At 44.1% G+C, this 22429-nt stretch overlaps 1 protein-coding gene across 2 annotated transcripts in view; it reads right to left on the bottom strand.

Annotated features, from left to right (window-relative positions):
• C1GALT1 (core 1 synthase, glycoprotein-N-acetylgalactosamine 3-beta-galactosyltransferase 1) overlaps positions 1-22429 on the bottom strand; it is a 157963-nt gene that overhangs the window by 94820 nt on the left and 40714 nt on the right. For both annotated transcript variants that reach the window (XM_029588940.1, XM_029588941.1), the window contains exon 2: positions 22167-22264. The gene's annotated coding sequence lies outside the window, so the exon portion shown is untranslated. The remainder of the gene's footprint in view (positions 1-22166; positions 22265-22429) is intronic.

The following is a 22429-nucleotide window of genomic DNA, read 5'->3' as shown; positions in this document are numbered from 1 at the left end:
GTACAATATCTATAATACTCAAATTTTTCAATTTCATCACTTTTACAAGCAGACACCATCAAGTCATCTACAATAACCATGTTTATTTTATTGGTTAGAAACTGATCATCATTAAAAGTATCAGGCAAAGAATCCATAAAGTTAATAACATGATATTTACACATTTCTTTATACAAAGGTTGCGAGCAACTATAACACCATACAATATTGTTAGGCACGTCAGTCAACACACATCCCACATGCTCTAATAGCTTTTTAACAAAGAAGCTTTTGTCGCTATTTGACGGTGCAGCTAAAACACACGAAAATAAGTGCCTCCAGTGCATATCCACAAAATCAATATCCATAGGACAGCATGTTAAATCCCTCTTATCATTCTTATCATAATTCATCTCATTTACCAAATTATAATTTTTATAAAACTATGTTACTGAACTTTTATGGCACTTGTTTAATGGATATAATTTAATATATTTAGTAACAATTTATGTGCCTTAGGCACAGTCACAACAGTTAACAATATCTTAACGACTGTATAGAAAAAATTTTAAATAAAATATACAATCTCTGCTATGTAGGACCGTTTCTATCGACCAGGTCTTTTTGTTTCTTATGATCCCGGATTGTTTACCTGTATCTTTTTAGGACTCCTGTCCACAGCCTCAGTTTTATAATTTATAGACAAAAGACAAGATCTTTCAAATTAGTGAAATTGATATTTTTACAATTTTCAACTTTTAGTGTAATCCCTTTCACACAGGTCTTTCCGCTTGACGGTTTGTAGCTGTATGTTTTGGGCCCAGCCGATATAAACTGTTGTGATATGCTCATCTGCGGGTATCATGTTAGTCAGCTCACCTAAATAATTCCCCAAAGGGGGGGGGGGGTCACTGTCACCCTCAACTATCACAGAGGCAGGTGCAATAGGTTTGACATCAATTTGGGGGGGGGGGGGTAGGTTAGGGGGAAGGGAATGGAGGAAGCCTGTGGGTGTTGGCGCGCAAGGTGCACTAGAGTGCACCGACCCACGATTTTATAACTTGTGTGCACATGTAAGCCCGGGCGCTGGTTTGAAAATCTACCCCTATGTATTGTCACACAAAACTGACTCGCCAAACTGTCATGTGTTTAACAACTGTATTGTCTACAGCAGCCTCACCACCCCTTATGGTGAAGGTCTCTCTCTTGAATGGCTTGTCATCCAGGCCCCTTGTTTTCCTCCAGAAGATTACATATTGTCTCAACCTGATTAGATTAACCATTTACAGATCTTACATCCAGACAACTCCCCCCCCCAGGTCATTGCAATGTTCATTCCTTAGTTAATGAAATGGTTGCTGTATCAGCCACTTTGCAGTCTGTGCATTGTTATCAACAAGACTTAATAAAACCATAAGCAACACTTGCTATACATGTGTGTTTGTGGGCGGGATGGGATAACCCCCTTTTTAGCCCCCAAAACCCTTCCATAGATCCTTAAATCACAATCGACACATTTTGTTAATTCAGATATATATTTATTAGTTGTTTTGATATGTTTTTTTTAATTAATTTATATACATGGCAAAATTATTAAATATCAATATACATTTTTCCCTCTTCACAAGGTATTTCATGTTCAATACACATGTCTGAAAATATAGACAAAAAAACATTGCTAGCAAACATTGGTTGTTTTATTATGCATTTTTAAGAAAGGACTGGTGCTTTCTCCCAGAGATGGCATTTATATCTTTCATCATTAAAACCTCATCGATAGGTCTAAGCATATTGTTTAGTTTTTCTACAGGATTTAGAGCACTTTTCACACTACGTATAATGTAAATAAGATTCAAATAGTCATTCTTTAGACAACACACCTCTTTCATATGCTGCTAATACAATAAGATTCAAAACACATTCTAGGCACTACCTGGTTCAAATGGTCCTTAATTTTTCTTGGATGTCAAAGGCAATCCAACTATGATCCACTTGACTCAGTTCATCAATGAGACAGCCTTCGCAGTCATAGTGGCAAATACCAGCCAAACACTTGGTAAGAATGCTGTACACGGCCACCCTTATGATTGATCTGTGTGTCATTTTTCGAAAAAACGCCATATACCAGTGGGGATTTTGGAAATCCTATACATCCCCACCAGCTGAAATCATGCGCATCTTCAGGTTTTATTTTTTTTTTTTTATAAGAACATAAGAAATTGCCATACTGGGTCAGACCAAGGGTCCATCAAGCCCAGCATCCTGTTTCCAACAGTGGCCAATCCAGCCTACAAGTACCTGGAAAGTACCCAACAACTGATGCTAGTAATAGCAGTGGCTATTTAAGTCAACTTTATTAATAGCACATAATGGACTTCTCATCCAAGAACTTATCCAAACCTTTATTAAACCCAGTTGCACTAACTGCACTAACCACATCCTCTGGCAACAAATTCCAGAATTTAATGGTGCGTTAAGTGAAAAAGAATTTTCTCTGATTAATTTTAAATGTGCTACATGCTGTTATGACCATCAGTCGCAGACGGCTGTGACCAATTTAACTCATGTGCTGCCCTTCTCTCCTTTCTGGGCATGCTAGCGGCTAGGGCTAGCCGGTACCACCGCATACCTCTGCTTCCTCAAGGCTCCTCATGACAGCCAGGATGCCACCGCCACTCACGCCGATTCTGGGCCTTCCTAGGCACACGCGCGTGCCACCAGGCCCTCCTTTGAAGACTCTATGGCGGGAACCTCAGGGGCGTCCCCGACTGATGACATCACTAGATCGGGGTTCTTAAGCACCGCCTGCGCCCCTTGCTAGCTGACTTGGCAATGAGTACCTTTGCTACTGGTGCTTGCTCCTGTCTCCTGTATCCGATCTACCTGCGATTCTGGCTCTGGTACCCGCTCCTCAGGGGCCCGCTTGCACTCTTTTTTTAAACAACTTTTTTTTTTTTTTGAGTCTGATGGTTCTTTGATATTTGGGCAAAAACAGCACAAACAGGTCATGTTGATATCTGGTGTGCCCCCAAATGCTTCTGTTTGTAAAGATCCTTCATTTTTCTATAAAAAAAAAAAAAAAAAAAAAAAAAGAGTTAACATTAAATGAAAAACATCTTCTAAACAAGGTCCTTATTATAGATAGCTCCCAACCCCTCCCCCCCCCATATAAAATGCTTAATTACAATGAAAAAGATGTTACCTTGTACTTAAGATTTTCCAGCAAATAATCTGCTTCAGCATCTAATGCAACTTTGGTGCAGCTCTATAGCTATAGAGTCCATAGCATTTTCGTTCACAAAGGCTGGATCCTGCGAATCAAAAGTTCATCAAATTCTGTTTCTGTCATTTCATCTGCACTCCTCTTCCTGCAATCGTTTGCAAGTAGTTTGTGCACTGTTGTATCAACTTCTGTTTAAGCATCCTCCAGAAGAACTCTTTGCTTATGGCCCTTTAGTTTTGGCTGCTGCTCGCTTTTCTTTTTCAAAACCAACATCAAATCCACACCAGCTTTTTATTTTCAGCCGTTTAGGCGTCTCATACAAATCCATTATTTTATTTTCAGGATCACATCATAGGGGATTTGGTTTGGGGTCAGGGCATGGGAGGGGACACTCCATTTGCTTCTATTGGGGGGAGGAGCATGGGCAGGGTCGGGGGTGGAGCTAGGGGCATGGGCAGGGCTACACCTATTCACTTCTATGAGAGTGGGTGGCACTTAGACCTGAGAAGTATGCCTGAACAGAAAACCAACATGGAGAAGGAAAATCCCCAGAAGCCTCTGCTATTCTTTAGCCTGCCTGGGCTGAATGAACTCTGAGTGACTTTCTGAGCATGACATTGCAGAATGTCCCTGAACAGGCAGACAAGCTGGCACCAGAAAGGTGAGGCCTATTCATTGGGTCACAAAGAAGAAACCAACGGCAGGAGCTTCAGGCACTATTCTGTTAAAATCTCACTGGACAAAGGACAAAGGATTATTTGGAGAGTGAGGGCAAATGGGCTACACCTGGGAAAACTACTCAGGGCAGTTCAGAGATAGGTTGTCATGTCAACAGCATGATGTAACTCTGTAAATGATTCTTTGGGCAGTCATGTAAGTCTAGAAGCTTCCACAATACTGTATGTTTATCTATAAAAGAAGGGTCACTTCTTGTATCCAACGAGATGCTGGTCAGTTTGTAAGACTAAGGGCACCCATTATCCAGCATCTCCCAAGAACACTTATATTGCCTAATAAAAATACTTTATACCTTTTACTGAGTCTAAGTGTTCTTGTGTCCCTGGCCCTAAGCACAGAGTATTATTTACAGACCGGAAGTGAACGCCGATTGGTTGACATCACTTTTGGTTGACAGTGTACCCATAGACTACTATCAACTACTTTGAGCGTGTCAATGCAGTGTGCCTCGATGCACCATGTTGGGTCATTGCCTGCCATCAGTGGTGCCGAAGAGGGATGCTCCAATGGCGTAGACAGAAGCACCTTGTGAGAATTGTTTCTTTGATGCAGATGGGACCAGCTCCAGTCAGTGATGACACTTGTTCTTCAATAGCATCCAGGCAGCTGAACTCGACCCTGTGGCTTCAACCTTCACAGACAGGGGACGTTTTTGAATGACTGACTCAAATGCTTTCCCAAGGAGGCAGATGATGCTGCCCTGTGGGAGGAAGACCTACTGCTACTCCTCAGGGCTGGAGGAACCACTAGGCGAGCTAGGCCTGTGCCTAGGGCGCCGTGGTAGGCAGCAGAATTTTGAAAGGACAAAGTGCCCTTTCAAAATTCTGCCACCTACCGTGGCGCCCTGCCTCCCCCCCCCCCCCCCCCATGGCACCCTCCCAACACCCCCTGGTCCAGTGGAGGGCATGGGAGTGATCTGCTGCTCCCGAGCCCTCGGCTGCCACTAACCAAAATGGCGCAGGTGCCCTTTAGCCCCTACCATGTGACAGGGGCCAACCAATGGCACTGGTAGCCCCCGTCACATGGTAGGGGCTGAAGGTCACCGGCGTCATATTAGTGGCAGCCGAGGCCCCAGGAGCAGCAGATTGCTCCCAGGCCCCCACTGGACCACCAGGTGAGTTTTCTTTTGGAGGGGGGGAGGAGTCAGGGCTGCGCAAGGCTGAAATTGCCTAGGGCGCCCAATCCCCTTGCACCTGCCCTGCTACTCAGAAATTTATGCAACTCTTCCAGTTCTAAAGCCCTGTGAGCATGGAGACATTCATCCGTAAGCCTCAGTTTTTCTAGTTGTGGTCTGCTCCCTGACAGAAGTAACAAAACTCATGGCAGTCTGTGAGACACATGATTCTTCTGCATGGGCAGTTTTTAAATCCACTCACTGCTGTAGAATTTCTTCTGGCCAGACATTTTCTGTGAGGGAAGATCCTCTCTCTTTTTTTTTTTTTTTTTTTTTTTTAGGTAGCACTTAAGAATGCTGTTTGTGTGGCTGTAGAAGCAGTAAGGCAATGCAGAAGAGTTTTCTGAAGTAAATAAGTTTTTTTCTTTTATAAGAAACAAAAAACAGGAGAGAAGAAGTACATGTCCATGCTTTAGCTCTAATAAAGTGACAGAGGCTCACGAGGCAATACTTGTGTGGAAACTCCTGCACATGTTCAGTAGAGTGAAAATTAAAATGGTGTAGATCCTTTTCAATAAAGAAGAGAGTAAAATGTACTATTGGTTTAAACTTCTGCAACTGTGAAGCCTCAGAAGCAATGTGAATTGTCTGGTACAAGATAAAGATGAACAAATATTTCATTGCTTGCGATTAAAAGGGAGGCTTGTAAACCTAATCTCCCCTCAGGATGTTTTCAAGGTTAAATTAGCTTTCCCAGAGTAGTTAGGAATTTAGATGTCTTCACCCTTTTTTCACGTAGATAAGCAGCTGAATTAGCCACGCTGTTTGGGACGTCCCTCCCATCCTGTAGGTGGCAGAGCTCTCAAAGTAAAGTCTTAAGTCTTTCTGTAGTGTGCGCCTGCTTGGCACCTCCCCCTCCCCTGTGTAAAGTCTCCTCAGTTCGTTTTTTCTGCGAGCCTAACAACCGCAGAGTGATTTCCTCATAGGAAAATTAATTTGCTTAGAAAGTGTAAAAACAGCCTGGTAAAGTAGTTATGCCTCATCCAGGTTTTAAATTCTGCCACTGCAGAAAGATCATGTCTAACAGACAGACATGTTTCTTGTTACTTGTGCTTGGGGCCACAGCACAACCAATCAACCTGTGCTGCCTGTGGACAGATGTCCCCCAGGGCACAGCATCAAAGAGCCGCAAAAATTGAAAGTTTAAGGAGGGCTGCATTGGGGTCTTACGCCCCCTCGGATGAGTCCACAAGATCTTGTCCCGCACCCCCTCCTGAGTCGTGGGAGTCGGGCCGACCACGAGTGGCTTTGGTAGGTGCGTTAGTGTCGAAAGCATCAAAAAAGACAAATCGGAGCACAGAGCGGGCGATGCAGCTTCGAGGAAACCCACGGAGTCAGCCTGCGTTGGCACAGAGACATCACCAACGCACCCAAAGCATCTGGTGCATCCGGCGCTAGGAAGAAGGCCCATACTTCAGGAGTGAAGCATTCCCATTCCGAACAGACACGTTTCTGACTCTTCTAATCAGCCATCAACTCAGAGGCATAAACATCCAAAAAAGCACATTTCTGGACATAAAAACTGTAGGGAACCTTCCCCACCAATCAATGTAGATGAGGAGCCACTTTCTTCCCCTTCTGCTGCGTCATCTACATCAGAACTGGAGGAACCCTTGTCTAAAAAAATCACGCAGAGATCCTCCATTCAGACAAATCTGCAACACAGACATCCTCCACCCTCAACAGTTCCACCGTCTGCACCATCCCAAGGTGTTTTAGCATTACAGGCGATGTCCCAGATATCACTAGTTCTGGCAAAATTCTTGTCCTCAGTTGCTGATCAAGATCCACTGGCAACAGAACCTCTTCCTCAAGTACCCCTGCTCGAAGTTCCATACATGCTCCTGCTCCAACATCACCAGCTCAATCTTCACAAGTCGGCTCTCCAATCTCTGCCTCTTCTGGGTCTTCCACTGGATATCCATCCGACCCTCCTGAGAACCATCCAGAAACAGTATCACCGCCTGAGGATTTGACCTATTCAAAGTTCTTAGAAAGGGTAGGTCAAGATCTTAATATTGAGACAAGAAAATTGCCAGACCCTAGAGCGGATGTTCTAGGCCTGCTAAAGGTGTTAGACACTCCGGCGGAAACTGTGACTCTTCCATCTCATGACGTACTAGACATATTGATGAAAAGGGCATGGGGGACTCCACTGTTTGGACCCTCAACATCCAGGAAGTCAGAACTTAAATACCGGATGAGACAATCACCATTCTATTTGCATGTTCAACTACCTCATGCATCTGTTGTGGTTGAATCTGCTATGCAGAAAGGGCGCAAGTCCAGGCTGTATTCCAACACCTGACTGTGATTCCAAATACCTAGATGACTTTGCAAAACGGGCCTATCAATCAGGCATGATGAACGCAAAGATCCAGCAACATCAGTTTGCGATCATGCAATATTTATTTCAATGTCTGCAGGACTTAAAGCCCAAGATCCAAGACAGCTCAACGGATCAACCCCTCCCTACTGAGTTTCATCACATAGAAGAGGGTCTGCACCATTTAATATGCACGATTTACGAAGGGTTCGAGACCTCTGCAAAATCAACAGTAAATGCCATTGCAGCCAGATGAATGGCACAGGGCCAGCACAATAGGAGGATGTGCATGAAGAATTAGCTAACCTTCCTTGCCATCCTGACAACTTGTTTGGAGACCATTTTAAGGACACAGTTGCTCAACTAAAAGAGCAGAAACTGGCCTACGGAAGAGGCTACTATTTGGGGTATAGGAAATCTCAATTTCAACGCTGACCGTTCCAGCCTTATCCTCCTTCCAGACTGGCGTACTCCTCCTCACCTCGCCCCCAGATCTCTCAAGCTCCAGCTGCCAGGCAGTGTCAGATAGCACCAAGACCTAAACCTCCGCAGGAGCAGAATCCTCCTAAACCCGCACAAGGTTTTTAAGGCATTACTCACCACCGCTACCAGCAACAGTTGGAGGCAGACTTCTACATTTCCTACCTGCATGGGAGAATATCACCACCAACATCTGGGTTCTAAACATCATAAAGGAGGGTTATTTAAATTTCACCACCCTTCCTGTCATTCCGCATCCAGTGCCCATCAGGGAACATCACATCCATGCCCATCAAATGCACCTGGAAATCAACCTCCTCCTAAAGCAACACTGCATTGTCGAACTACCAGTGTCTCATCATCACACAGGTTATTATTCCCAATACTTCCTCATTCCAAAGAAATCAGGAGGATTCTGTCCTATCTTGGATCTCCGGGAACTCAAACACCTTATGACAGAGAAATTCAAGATGACATCACTCAAAACCATACTACACAGAGATTGATGTGCTCCATAGATCTCAAGGATGCCTATTCCCACAACCGATGCACAAGGCTTCTTGGCAGTACCTTTGCTTCACAGCAATGAATTGTCATTTTCAATACAAGGTACTTCCCTTTGGCCTTTCCTCGGCTCCCAGGGTATTCACGAAATGTCTAGTGGTAGCGGTGGCTCACCTGCGTCAGAGTATTCAGATTTTTCCCTATCTGGATGATTGGCTTCTAGCAGCACCCAGCCCCTCTATCCTCCAGATGAATCTCATCACATCTATTCAATATCTGGACACATTGGGTCTACTAATTAATTACGAAAAGTCGAATTTCCACTCCACACAGGCGTTGCAGTTCATTGGTGCCCACATAGACACCCTAAAAGACAGAGCATTCCTTCCCGAGCCAAGAGCTTTAGCACTCAGGACTAACTCACATGCTAAAGCATTTAACCACAGCTCCGGCTCGTCAAGTGTTGAAACTTCTTGGACACATAGCTGCAACGATCTATGTAGTTCCCCACACGCAGCTACACATGAGGTGCCTTCAGTGGGGACTGAAAGCTCAATGGAAACAATTATCTGCCCATCTCTCTGCCCCTGTTTCCATTACCAACAGCATGAAGCGAGACAGACTGGTGGCTATCAGAAACACCCCTTACAGTAGGGGCTCCCTTACATCCACTGATGCATCAAATCATACTGATCCACAGATGCCTCCACGAAAGGATGGGGAGCCCATCTGTCTCACCTTCAAACAAGGCCTCTGATCTACCTGGGAGAGTATGCAACATATAATCCTCTTGGAACTCAGAGCAATTCGGAACGCTCTCCGAGCTTTTCAACTCAATCTCAGGGGAAAGATGGTTGTCTCTGTGGATCACGACTAAGTGATAATGTTCTACATAACAAGGAAGGAGGGTCTGGTTCTTGGATTCTATGCAAGTAGTATCCATCCTAGCATGGGCAAGCAGTAATGCCATTATATTTCAAGCCACTTACTTCCCAGGCATAGACAACGACAAGGCGGACAAACTAAGCAGAATCTTTCATCCCCACAAATGGGAACTGCAACAGAAGGTAGCCCTACAACTATTCCGAACTTGGTGTTGGCCTCGTATCGATCTTTTCACCACGGAGCAGAATCGCAAAACTTCAAACATTCTGCTCTCTGTTCCCATTTCCTCATCGAATAATACAAGACGCTTTCCTCATCAGTTGGTCGGAGGGCCTTCTATATGCCTTTCCACAGATACCTCTAATCTCACGCACAGTGCAGAAATGCATAAGAGATGGCAGATCTCATACTCATAGCTCCAGCGTGGTCAAGATAACCATAGTACGCATACCTCCTCCGCCTCTCAGTAGAGACTCTGATCCCACTAGGAAGCAACCCTTGCCTCCTAACTCAGGACAAGGGCACTCTTCTGCACCCACTCCACTCCTCTCTGAACCTCACAGCGTGGAGATTGAAAGGACTATTTCAAAACCTAAATCTCTCCCCTCAACTGGAAGACATCCTAATTTCCTCTCGAAAGCCTTTCACCAGATTAAAACTACAAAAGGAAATGACTGAACTATACAGCTTGGTGCTTCACCATTAACATAGATCCATTCACATGCCCAGTACGTAACTTGCTAACATATCTTCACAGTCTTTACCAAAGAGGGCTAGCAATAGCTTCACTCAAGAGTTCACCTCAGCTTATCATTCTTTGCAGAACGACGCACCAATCTACTCATCCGCTCATCTCGAGATTCATGAAAGGAGTCTTGCGACTACGCCCACCGGTACAAAAACCACCTGTACCGTGGGATTTGAACCTTGTTCTAGAGCAACTCATGCTACCTTCCTTTTGAATCACTTGAAACCTGTCACCCCACGTACCTGGCGTGGAAGATACTTTTCCTAGTAGCACTCACTTCAGCTAGACGGATCAGTGAACTACAAGCTTTAGTTCACTACTCTCCCTACCTAGTTTTCTACCACAATAAAGTTGTCCTACGTCCACATCCAACTTTCTTACCAAAGTGGCCTTGTCTTTCCACCTAAATCAATCCATTACTCTGCCAACCTTTCATCCTCACCCTCATACAGATGAAGCTCAACGCAGTCTACACACTTTAGATTGCAAGCGAGCGCTAGCGTACTATAAATAACACACTGCGGCTCCTTCCAGACCTTCTCAATTATTCCTCTCTTAATCTGAATGCATCAGGCTTGCCAGTTTCAAAAAGGACTTTGTAATCCAGGATGACAAACTGCATCCAATTTTGCTACCAACAATGCTCAGAACGATCATCATCTTCACCTAAGGCTCACCCAATCCGAGTATTAGCAGCCTCTTTTGCCCATCTATGTGATGTATCCATATTGGACATTTGCAAAGCTGCAGCTTGGTCATCACTTCATACTTTTACTACTCACTACTGTTTGGACAAGCTTGCTTAATCAGATGCATCCATGGGCAAACAGATTTTAACAGCGGGCACTTCCTATATATTTTTCATGTCACCAAGGACTGTCTGCAACTGATTTTGCAACTTGAGCGCATAAGCAATAAGACCCTTAAACCACACAGCTCAAGTTGCTAGCTGGAGACTCCCAGACAGCATGGCTAATTCAGCTGCTTATGTACGTGAAAAGAGCAGGTTTGCTTACTGTAAACTGTGTTTTCCATAGTTAGCAGATGAATTAGCCATGCTGACCCTCCCACCTCCCCCGGACAGTCTTGCTACTACTTATCTTGCTTTATCACGGACTGAGGAGACTTAACACATGGGAGGGGGAGGTGCCAAGCTGGCACACACTACAGCAAGACTTAAGACTTTACTTTGAGAGCTCCGCCACCTACAGGATGGGATGGTCGTCCCAGACAGCATGGCTAATTCATCTGCTATCTATGGAAAACACTGTTTATGGTAAGCAAACCTGCTCTTATCTTCAATCAAAACTGCTTAACTCTGTAGTTTACCTTTGTAAGAGTTTATTTAAAGTTTGCATATGCCATATCAATTAGAAACCAGTGTCGTACCGATTTCCTACACCTGCATGAATCAAAGGGTTAACAAAGGAACTTCCAGTCTTCGCATATTGCTATGTTAACTTTTTTTCCTTTACAAGAACTCAAAGCTCTACAGCTTGGAGAGATAAATTTGTTTGTGCTACAGTTAATGTCACCCACATGTGATGGCTAATTCAGCCTACTTATCAAAGGAAAATCATTTATGACATTTTTCCGGCTGGATAGTTAAGCATATTCCAGATAAAACATTTTGTATAGTGCAATGCAATAAGTTTGAGATGGTTAGCACAATAGTTGTACAGCATTCCATAAGGTTAGCACTCTATGGTTCTCTTCCTAGAGTTGATGAGACACATTGGTCTGTGGGTGGCACTACTAGGCAAGCCTGTGCCAATGAATGTACAGAGCGAGTGGGCATGTATACGGTTAGAGACCCATGTAGGTAGGTAGGTGCTAGGCCTTTGAGGGTTAGGATCAAGGGTTTGAAATTGGTGTGGTAGAATGTTGACAACCAATGTAGGATTTTTAAGACCAGAATTATGTGATAAAATGTTACATTTGTCATCATGCTAGCTGCATTGTGTATAAACTGTATGAAGTGGTTGAGGGTATTAGGGATTTCAGCATACAAGCTGAAGTAGACCAGGCAGCAGATTACAATGACTCAAACAGCAGTTATGAAGGCAGTGTCATTCAGTAGAGGGGAGGTGGTACAGCATGCAGAGATTGAAGGCTGCCATTCCAGTCACTGTTTGGTCTAGGGGTTTGATGGTAAGTTGGGAGTCTAAAAAGAAGCCTAGTATCTGAGCTTGGGAGCTATGGGTTAGGGCTGTTCCAATCAAGGGTCATTTTTGGGTGAGGGTGACAGAGTTCCAAAGTTTTTTTGATCCATAGCATCTGTCTTTTCAGGGTTTAGGCTTAGTTTGTCCTGGCATTGCCAGCTGACAATTTTTTCCAGACAGTTGAGATTGGTAATGGTAGTGTCTATGAAATATTTTGCCTAATATCAAATATTGCCTATGCTTAGTAAAAACAAATTGTAGCAATTCTGAAACTTACATGATAGTTTTTCAAGTAAATGGTATAATCATGAGACTTGTGTTACATACTTCTCATATGTTCATTTACCCTCCCTGCTGAAAACAACAATTTAGAAGATATTTGAGCAGGAGAGACTTTCTTTTAGAAAAAACCTAAGCATCAGGAAAATTCTTAGAGACCAGTAGGGGGAGGGCAAGTTTTTTTTTTTTGTTTTTTTAAACTTTCAGTTTGTTTTGACTTTCTCTCTGCCCCACTTTTTATTCTGCACTCTAGCATCTGTTTCTTCACTCATGCCCAGATGCTGGATTTCAGGTACCTGGACAAACTGGTACTCAGGTTTTATTCCCAACTGTATGTGTGAGAAGCCTGGTGTAGGATGATCAGAACTATACAGTTCATGTTTCCACTAAACAATTAAACACCCTGTACCTTTTGCATATTAGAAAACATATTGAAAAAAACTGCTCTGCCAGGGCTGGGCTGATTGCATATTAACAAACCCGCGAGTCTGTTCAATTTGAATCACAATCATAACCTATTGATTGTCTATCCTCCGAGAAATGTTATTAAATGTTGGAGATTTGACCAGTATAACCACAACTTGTTTTTAAGTATGTTTTGAACACATAGGTACAGATCACCTTTTAGTTAAATCTGTGTACTTTAAGCCAAATATACTGTGTGCGCTTACAACTCACAGAAGTCAATATGCTAGCAGAAAAGTCAGCTAATTTAGCGATTATAAAAAAGCCCCACATATGCTAGATTTAGATGTTTTCATATTTTTGTATAATTTAAAACACTTCTAGATCACTTAATCAATCACAATGGCCCTAAGTAGTGTACAATTTCAAAACAATAAAATATATAAATACAAACATCCATACAATTCTGAATTAAACTAAATTTAAACAAGTTAGAGAAGTATACCCTCCCAGTTTAACAAAGGCACATTTCATAATCTTGTTTTTCCAGTACTGTTACTGATCCTCCACTAAACATAAACAGTGCAGTACTCAGTATGCAAGGGGTTTCTGCCCAAGGAAGAGAGGCTAGCACTAACACCAGCAGGTTGTAAGCAGACTAACAGCAATGAATTTTTTATGTTCTACTGCAGTGGTTCTCAATTTTTTTTTTCTGTTGGGACACATGTGATAGTTTTCACATGCATGACACACTGAACACATGAAATTCACAAGGCTAAATGTAAATGTACACTTTGCATCTACAGGAACCCTCTCTCCCCCTATCCCTCAGCAATGGGTAGAAAGCTGAACTAGGATATTCCCCATACAACTCACCATACAAGAGAGATATTCTGGTGTAATCTCAATATCAGCAACACAAACTCTCCTACTACCAAGCGCAATAGCCCTACTTCTAAAAGACAGTATTTCACCACCAATGCATGCTCTATTGAGAAAACACAACAAATAAAGGTGAGGTATTTTACTAGCCATGCTAGTTAAATATCTCACCTCTGTCACACACACACACACAGAACTGACCTTCATCAAGTACAGAAAGACCACAAACTACAAATAGTCAGAAACTGGAATGGAAACCCAAAAAAGCCACTCCGCATGCAGTACAAAACTGGAGTCATTAAAACAAATATAGCACCTAACATAGTACCAGGATCTGCACAAACATGCACCCAAATGGTAACAACCCTAGCTATAAAAAGGCAACACTAGAAATATTAAACTAGGCCCTAAACACCAATATATCTCCAATCAGGAAAACAGAACATCTAAATTAAAAACTTACCAATAATGTATTTCAAAACAGCAGACATCACATAATACTCAATTAAAAGGATAGTCAATCAAGAAAAATGAACTTAAAAAGCCAACTTTACTTACCCTCTCCAGCAGCTTTCCTACTCCCTTTCCCTTGTAGACCAGTAGCACACACCAGAAGCAGCAGTAGCTGAAGCTGTCCTCTTAGTCCTCTTCCTTACGGACCACAACCAGTCTGTCTCTCGCTCACATACACACACACATCATACCCTCAGGACCAGTTTCTGTCTCTTACATCAATCTCCCCAACCAGTCTCTCTCTCTCTCACACCCCTCACCTCTCTGACCAGTCTCTCTCAATTACATAATGCCCTCTCTTTCTTACTTATACACAGGCTTTCAATCTCACACAGGCTCTCTCTCACTCCCTCCCCCTCAGAGCACATATAGTAGCTACAGCAGCCTCTTCAAACCCCCACAGCCCAAGAAATAAGAATCCCATTGACCATGGGGGCTAATACTGCTGTCTCCCTTGCTGATTGCCGGCTGTTTCTGATTTTACTCCAGAACTGCACTGCTGCTTGGGGCCGATGTTGCCACTACTAATCACTACTTTTCAACGTATCATAGCCTTTTTCCCCCATCGATAGCAGGGCTGAATCAGCCGTGCTGTCTTGGGGTGTCCATCAGGCCCGGGAAGGCGGACCTTCTCAAAGCTTTTTACAGAGCTTTGCTCTGTGCGGCTGCGCACGAGTTCCCGTGCAGGAAAAGAAAAATCTCTTGTTTTTTCCGTGCGCGGGAACGCACGCAGAGCTTCGCATCTCCTCAGCATCATCTTTATTTGGTTTAAAAACAGATTTAGAAAATGGAGAGGAAGGAAGTTCAGAGAAAGCTCAGGCCATAGGGTTCAAACCTTTCCCCTGTGGGAAGATTATGTCGATTACCGATGGGCACTCTGCCTGTTATGTGTGTCTGGGCCCAGACCACAAACAGGAATACTGCAGACATTGCGAGAGAATGTCGCCCAGAGCTCAATGCCAATGGGCTGACAAAATAGAGAAATTGAAGCTGCCTAGGGGCTCTTATGCCTCCCCCCCCCCCCCTCCTCGAAGGCGCATTCTTCACCGGGACCAGCAAAACACCACCTAATTGTTAAGAGGGCAGCCTCCATAGGCCCTACCTCCTCGGCCTCGAGTGAGGAAAAACAGAAAAAAGAATGCATCCAAAAAGTCAGTGTTACAGGGAAAAACTCTATACAGGCATAGAGTTCAACACATCGATCCAAACAGACACACCATACGATGTCTGCACACCTTTCGAGGTCTGGAGATTCATCGATGCAGACTCACCACCCGACGCCGGCACAAACACAGACGCAGCCTAAAAAGACTGCTCATAGCTCGATGCAAGAGCATCAAGGAAAGCATTTCGACACAGGAAGCTATAAGATAGAGGCATACACCACTAAAAGCTCATAAGCATCCAAGCGCTACTAAAGCTCCATCAAGAACTGTGAGAACGAGCGCTGAAAGGGCTCAGACAAAGAATGATTTGTCAAAACACATTCACCGTTCGGTCCACAGTGACTCATGCTACGACACAAGAGTTGCCCATTACTTTGGGAGATGAGGGGATGCAACTTCACCCCACTCATCCCATTATTCATCTTCTTCTCTTCAAGTCTTATCCGGCATTTCATCAGTGACACATTCACGTCACAAGGAGTGACCCGTATGGAAAAAAAAACAGAAGTTGGAATATGAAATACGTCCGCAGCTACCAGATCCAGATGTTCAACTGGCTCCCCATCCACATTTACCAACACCTAGTGGACAGGCTCCACAAATACTAGATAAAGCTCAACAGGCAATAGCACAGATTTCAAAAGTGCTGACGGGACTTTTCATATCCATACAGGCTTCATATCAGCTATCTCAACTTCCATCTCATAGTCCATGAGACCTAACACACCTTTGCCTCTGTCTCCTGGACCAGCCTTGCCAGAACTGGAGCAACCGAGACAATCAAGCCCTCCTATAATGCCGCAACAACCAATCTCAATTCCATCCTCTCCTACCTCCTCCACGGGATACCCATCAGACCTTGCGGAGGAACCTCAGGAACCATGCTCACCACCAGAAGACCTGACCTACCCAAGATTTATTGATAAGGTGGGTTTGGCTCTACATCTGGAAGTACAAAAGATTCCTGACCCTAGGCCTTTTAAAAATTTTCGATGTGCCTACTGAACCAACTAGCCTCCCATCGCACAAGGTGCTTGATGCATTGTTGGGAAAAATCCTGAGAAACACCCTTCAACATTGGACTGGTATCTAGAAAAATTGACCTTAAGTATAAAATGAACCAGTCTCAATTTTTTACATCTCCACAGTTACCACATCTATCAATGGTTGTAGAGTCTGCGATGCAAAGGACTAAGACGACAAGGATGCATGCCAATGCTCCTCCAGGAAAGGACCACAAGGATTTAGACGATTTTGCAAAGAAGTCTTACCAATCATCAATGCTCGGTACTCTAATTGGACAACACCAATTCTATATCATCCAATATTTGTATGATTTGTCTCCATGAGGTAAGACATTACTCCCAGATTCAGAGTCAGCCTCAGGATTTCCTCCGCCAATTCAGATCATGGAGGAAGGCTTGCACCACCTTTTACGTACGATATATGAGTCTTTCGAGGACTGCTTCCAGGAATTTGGCATCTGCGATAGACTCCATAGAATTGCATGACTTGGGGCAAGTGCCATATGGGAGGACGTCCATGACAAACTGGCAAACCTTCCATGTCGTGGAGACAATTTATTCGGAACTCGTCTACAGGAGACAGTATCCCAGTTAAGAGAACAGTCTGTGGCAGTACAGTCCTTTGTAGATCCACCAGCTTTTTTTCATCCTTTCCTAGACATTATACGCAAGCGCGTAGACAGCCTTTTCAGAGATGAGAATTCTGGCCATACCCGCCATACAGGATGTCCTCCTACCAACCACCACACAACTACCACCAAGTGTTGAGATAGTCACTGCCCGAGTCTCCACTATGCCTACCTTACCTCTTTGGAGACTCCTTCTTTGCCTGTTGGAAGTTTGGCTGCCGCGGGTGTCATCATGCCATTCCCCTCCAGCGTCCCGGACTGGCTAGACGCTGCAATCCGCCATGTTTCCCAGCAGCCTAAGGGCGTGCGCGCGGCATGGCACGGCCCCCAACTCAAGTACCAGCAATGGCGGCGAACCTCAGGGCGTCCCCCTGAGGTGACGTCATCTTCACTGGATATTTAAGGTCTCTGAAATCACCAACATTGAGTTAGCGAGGACGGGGTTACTCTCCTAGCTACTCTGCCTCCTCTGACTTACCAGGGGTACCCGCTCTTCGGGGGCCTCATTCCCTGACTTGTTCCTGAATACCACTTCTGCAGGAAGTCATTGCTGCCTACAACACTAATGAGTTACCATTTCTCTCAGAGCTTTCCCTGGAACCAGGTACTCGCTCCTTGAGGGCCTACTTCATTCCAGCTCCTGGGCTGCTTCTAAGAGACTATTGTGTGAGTGTTACCATCAACGTTCTGTTCCAGAACTCTGCATACCCTGCCTACTCACTATTTTCAGTTTCTCTACAGCTCAGTTATCCGGGATCGCTGTTCCAGTATCTGAGGTACTACAGCCCAGCCGGGCACTACCAGCTCACTACTGCCAACTCTGGTGGTACAATATACTATTTAATAAAATAACTAGTGTGTGTCTGTCTCCATACTCTGAGCCTAACCAGTGGTCCCTCTCCGGGATCTTCCCCCGGGGGCGTGGTCATCTGCCACCGGCCCAAGGGTCCACCTACAACTACCACGAACACTAACACCAAGACGAGGAAGACCCAGGACCCAACATTCGCAGGACAATCTGCTGCGACTACGTCCAAAGACTCAGTCATCTTTTTGAGTGCTATGGGGACCCACATACCATCTCCTACCACCATAGCAGGCAGGATTCAATCCTTTGGCCATGCATGGGCACAGATCACAAACAGACAACTGGGTTCTGGATATAGTGCATCAAGGATACCATCTTCATTTTTCCTCCAATCCACCCCTACCCTTCCTATCTTGTGCCAGAAAGGGCAGGGCAATCCACCGGCAGTTAGAGCAAGAGATCACTCAACTACTCAAGCAACATGCAATACAGAGGATTCTCAAATCATTATGGGACACAGGTTTCTATTCCCCATATTTCCTCATTCCCAAGAAGATGGAAGGTCTATATACCATCTTGGATTTGCGCGAACTCAACAAGCATTTAGTGAAAGAAAAATTCAAGATGGTATCTTTGAAATTCATTTCTTCCTCTACTACAACCCAACAATTGGATGTGTTCACTAGATCTAAAGGATGCCTATACACACATACAATACATCCCACTTCATAGTGATACCTATGCTTCCAGTTCAAGGGTCAACACTACCAGTACAAGGTTTTGCTGTTCGGTCTAGCTGCCACACCCAGAGTTTTCACAAAATGCATGGCAGTGGTGGTGGCCCACCTAAGGAAACAAAAATCCAAATGTTTCCATATCTGGACGATTGGCTCATAGTTGCATCAGATCCAGACACACTTCGTTCTCAGAAGTGTCAGACAATAACATTGTATTCAGGAATTGGACCTCATGGTCAATTTCAAGAAATCCAACCTCACCCCAATGCAGTCCCTTCAATTCATTGGAGCACATCTAGTTACATACCAAATCAGAGCCTTCCTACCATGGGACAGAGCTTTCACCCTGCGTATCTACTACGCACCAAACATACAGTGAAAACCAACTCGCTCGACAAATATTGACATAGGACATATGTCAGTGGCTAAATACACAGTCCAAAATACTCGACTGCATATTCACAGAATACAATGGGGATTAAAGAGGCAATTGGTCATTAGCACCACCAACCTTTATCAATGAGCATTTCCTTAACTCAGGAATTGATTATAGATATAGACTGGTGGCTAAATTCAGAACACACTTACCAAGGGAGCACTTTTCAGAACCCTGTCGCACAACGCGGTATTGACAACGGATGCTTCCCACAAGGGTTGGGAAGCTCACCTGAATCATCTTGAGATGCAAGGGTTATGGTCCAAGAAGGAAAGCTCATACCAGATAAACCTAGTAAAACTCAGGGTAATTTGAAATGCTTTACAAACATTCTGCCTCCACTTGCAGGGCAGACTAGTCATGGTATACACGGACAATCAAGTAGCCATGTTTTACATAAACAAGCAAGGAGGGTCAGGTTCATGGACCCTTTGCAAGGAAACAATCCTCATTCTAGAATGGGCAGCACAACATTCCATTCACCTGCAAGCCACATATCTGCCGGGTGTGGCCAATTTTCGGGCAGACTGCTTTAAGTCGTGTATTTCATCCCCATGAGTGGTCATACATCAAACAGATCGCAGACAAGATTTCTAAATATTGGGGCACTCCAGCCATAGACCTGTTTGCCACACACTGCAACAGAAGGGTGTTCCACTTCTGCTCACTAATGCCCAGCCCATACAGGATAGCGTAAGATGCCTTCCTACTTCCTTGGACGGGGAAACTACTATATGCTTTCCCACCAATTCCTCTTCTCACTCGAACAATTCAGAAGTGCATACAAGACAGAGCGAACCTGATCTTAATAGCTCCAGCATGGCCCAGACAGCCTTGGTACACGATCCAATTCCACTGGAAGACTGCAGCGATCTCCTATCACAAGACCAAGGAACTCTACTACACCGATGCACAGGTCATTACACCTTGACAGCGTGGAGAATTGAGCGTCACTAAGAAATATGGGCGTCTTCTTCAGTCCAAGAAGTCATACTGGTGGCCAGGAAACCTTCCACACACGTAACTACCATTTCCAATGGAAGAGATATGCTGCTTGGTGTTCATCACACAACTTCGACCCACGTAATTGTCCACCAGAAGCACTTATTGGAGGTAGTACCTGCCACACGCTGCATGCAGCAGGCCTTGCGACAGCATCAATAAGAGTTCACTTAAGTGCCATTGCTGTTTTGCATACGCAACATAATGGTCAATCCATTTCAAAAGCCCCCAGTCTCAAACCTCCCATACTGTGGGATTTGAACACAGTGTTAGAAGAGCTTATGTTACCTCTTTGAGCCTATGGACACGGCACACAAAGTACCTTACGTGGAAAGTAGTCTTTTTAAATAGCAGTCACTTCAGCACAACGTGAAAGTGAAATTCAAGCCTCTTAGTGCATTACAGCCCTTACCTACAGTTCTACCATGACAAAGTAGTTCTCCGCACACATCAGTCCCTCCTACCGAAAGTGGCTTCTGCTTTCTATTCAATCGATCGAATTACCCATGTTCTTTCCAAAACCTATCATAATGACTGGGAGAAGTTATTACACACTTTGGATTGTAAACAGGCCATGGCCTATTATAAAAACAGAACCAGTACAAACACCAGACCATCGCAACTTTTCTCACCTTTAACCCAAACTTTCAGGGTTGCCAGTAGCAAAGAGGACTATATCCAGCTGGATTGTACAGTTCATAAAGTTTTGTTATAAAAGAGGACTTCACCTTTCTTCACAACCACATGCCCATCAGGTGAGGGCATTATCTACGTCTATTGCCCATCTACATCAGGTTCTGCCCATCGATATATGCAAGATGGCCACCTGGTCATCTCTTCATACCTTCACATCCCATTATTGCCTTGACCAGCAAACCGCAGAGGATGCAAAGGTGGGCAAGGCAGTGCTCAATGACCTGATTCCAAGAACAATCAGAGTTGGCTGTCCACATACCAAGATCACACCCTTTGGAAATGGAATAGCAGTACCAGGCATAACCTTCTGTTTGAGACTCCCAAGACAGCATGGCTGATTCAGCCCTGCTGTCGACAGGAAAAGCAAGTTTGCTTGTGTAAACGGTGTTTCCGTAGATAGCAGGATGAATCAGCCATGCGTACCCACCCACCTCCCTGGACAGCCAACCTCGTACTTATGGTACGTTCATCTACTTCTATATCACAGACTGAGGAGAGTCTGCTTTTCCTGTGCGGGAGGTCATGCGCAGCCGCACAGAGCAAAGCTCTGTAGAACGCTTTGAGAAGCTTTGCCTTCCCGGGCCTGACAGACAGCTCCAAGATAGCAGGATGAATCAGCCATGCTATCTATGGAAATACTGTTTACGGCAAGCAAATTTGCTTTCTTCCCATGTGCCCCGCTACACATCATCACTCCTTTTCCGAGCCATGGGGGCAGGATGAAGAAAAGGCCATAGTGCAGTTGCAGCTTCAACGAAACACTGCTGCCATTCCTGTCTGGCCAGGTTTGAACATTTTGATAGTCTGGGCAGCAACGGCAACAGTGGAAGAATGTCTGCCTCTCACTCGATAGAAGAAGGGGAGAGAAAAGCAAGGAGAGACCGGTTAGTATGCGACACACACTGTCAGTGGCTTGGCAACACAACTGAGTGAGAATCGCTGTTCTGTGTATATTAAAAAAAATAAATAAAAATCATTTGAGATACTTTTGAACATGATTCTCATTTTGGTTTCCTACTTCAATGTATTTCCTTACAAAATGGTACAATTTCACTGCCACAGTGTGGCAAAAATATGATTATGAAGAGATAGACCACAACGACTGAAACAATAATTAATATATGAAAGTAAACATGTCTAAAAAAACCAAGGTGGTTGAAACACTTCAGTTGGAAACACAAGTGTCAGATTTCATGGCTGAAAAATTGTATACTTTTCTCTGACACTCGCCCCAGACATTACCTGCTATCTAATTTCAATATGTGCTATTAGTTTCGTGCCGTATTTACAATATTCTTATAAATTGTATTAAACTGTTTTTGATTATATGAAAGCCAGAATAAAACACATTGGTTTTGTCAAAGCTTACATTAAAGCCATTGACTTTTTCCTGGTGTTGATACCTTCCTCAAACCTGGGCTTTTTTGATAACCAGTTCAACATATCTTCACCCTTTCAAAAAGTGTGCTGCAATAAAACAAAAAAAATAAATAAAACAGTATGTAGCTCTGGCCCTGCATTGTGAAATTGCAAATGCTCACACTTAGCTGAGATTTAATCAAGGAACAAATCACGACTATATACATTATTTTCAGTTCAAAGTCCCTATATGATCAATTCTTGATTGTCATT

This window comes from Rhinatrema bivittatum, chromosome 2, assembly GCF_901001135.1.
Source record: "Rhinatrema bivittatum chromosome 2, aRhiBiv1.1, whole genome shotgun sequence".
NCBI lineage: Eukaryota > Metazoa > Chordata > Amphibia > Gymnophiona > Rhinatrematidae > Rhinatrema > Rhinatrema bivittatum.
This window is presented reverse-complemented; position numbering and strand designations above follow the sequence as displayed.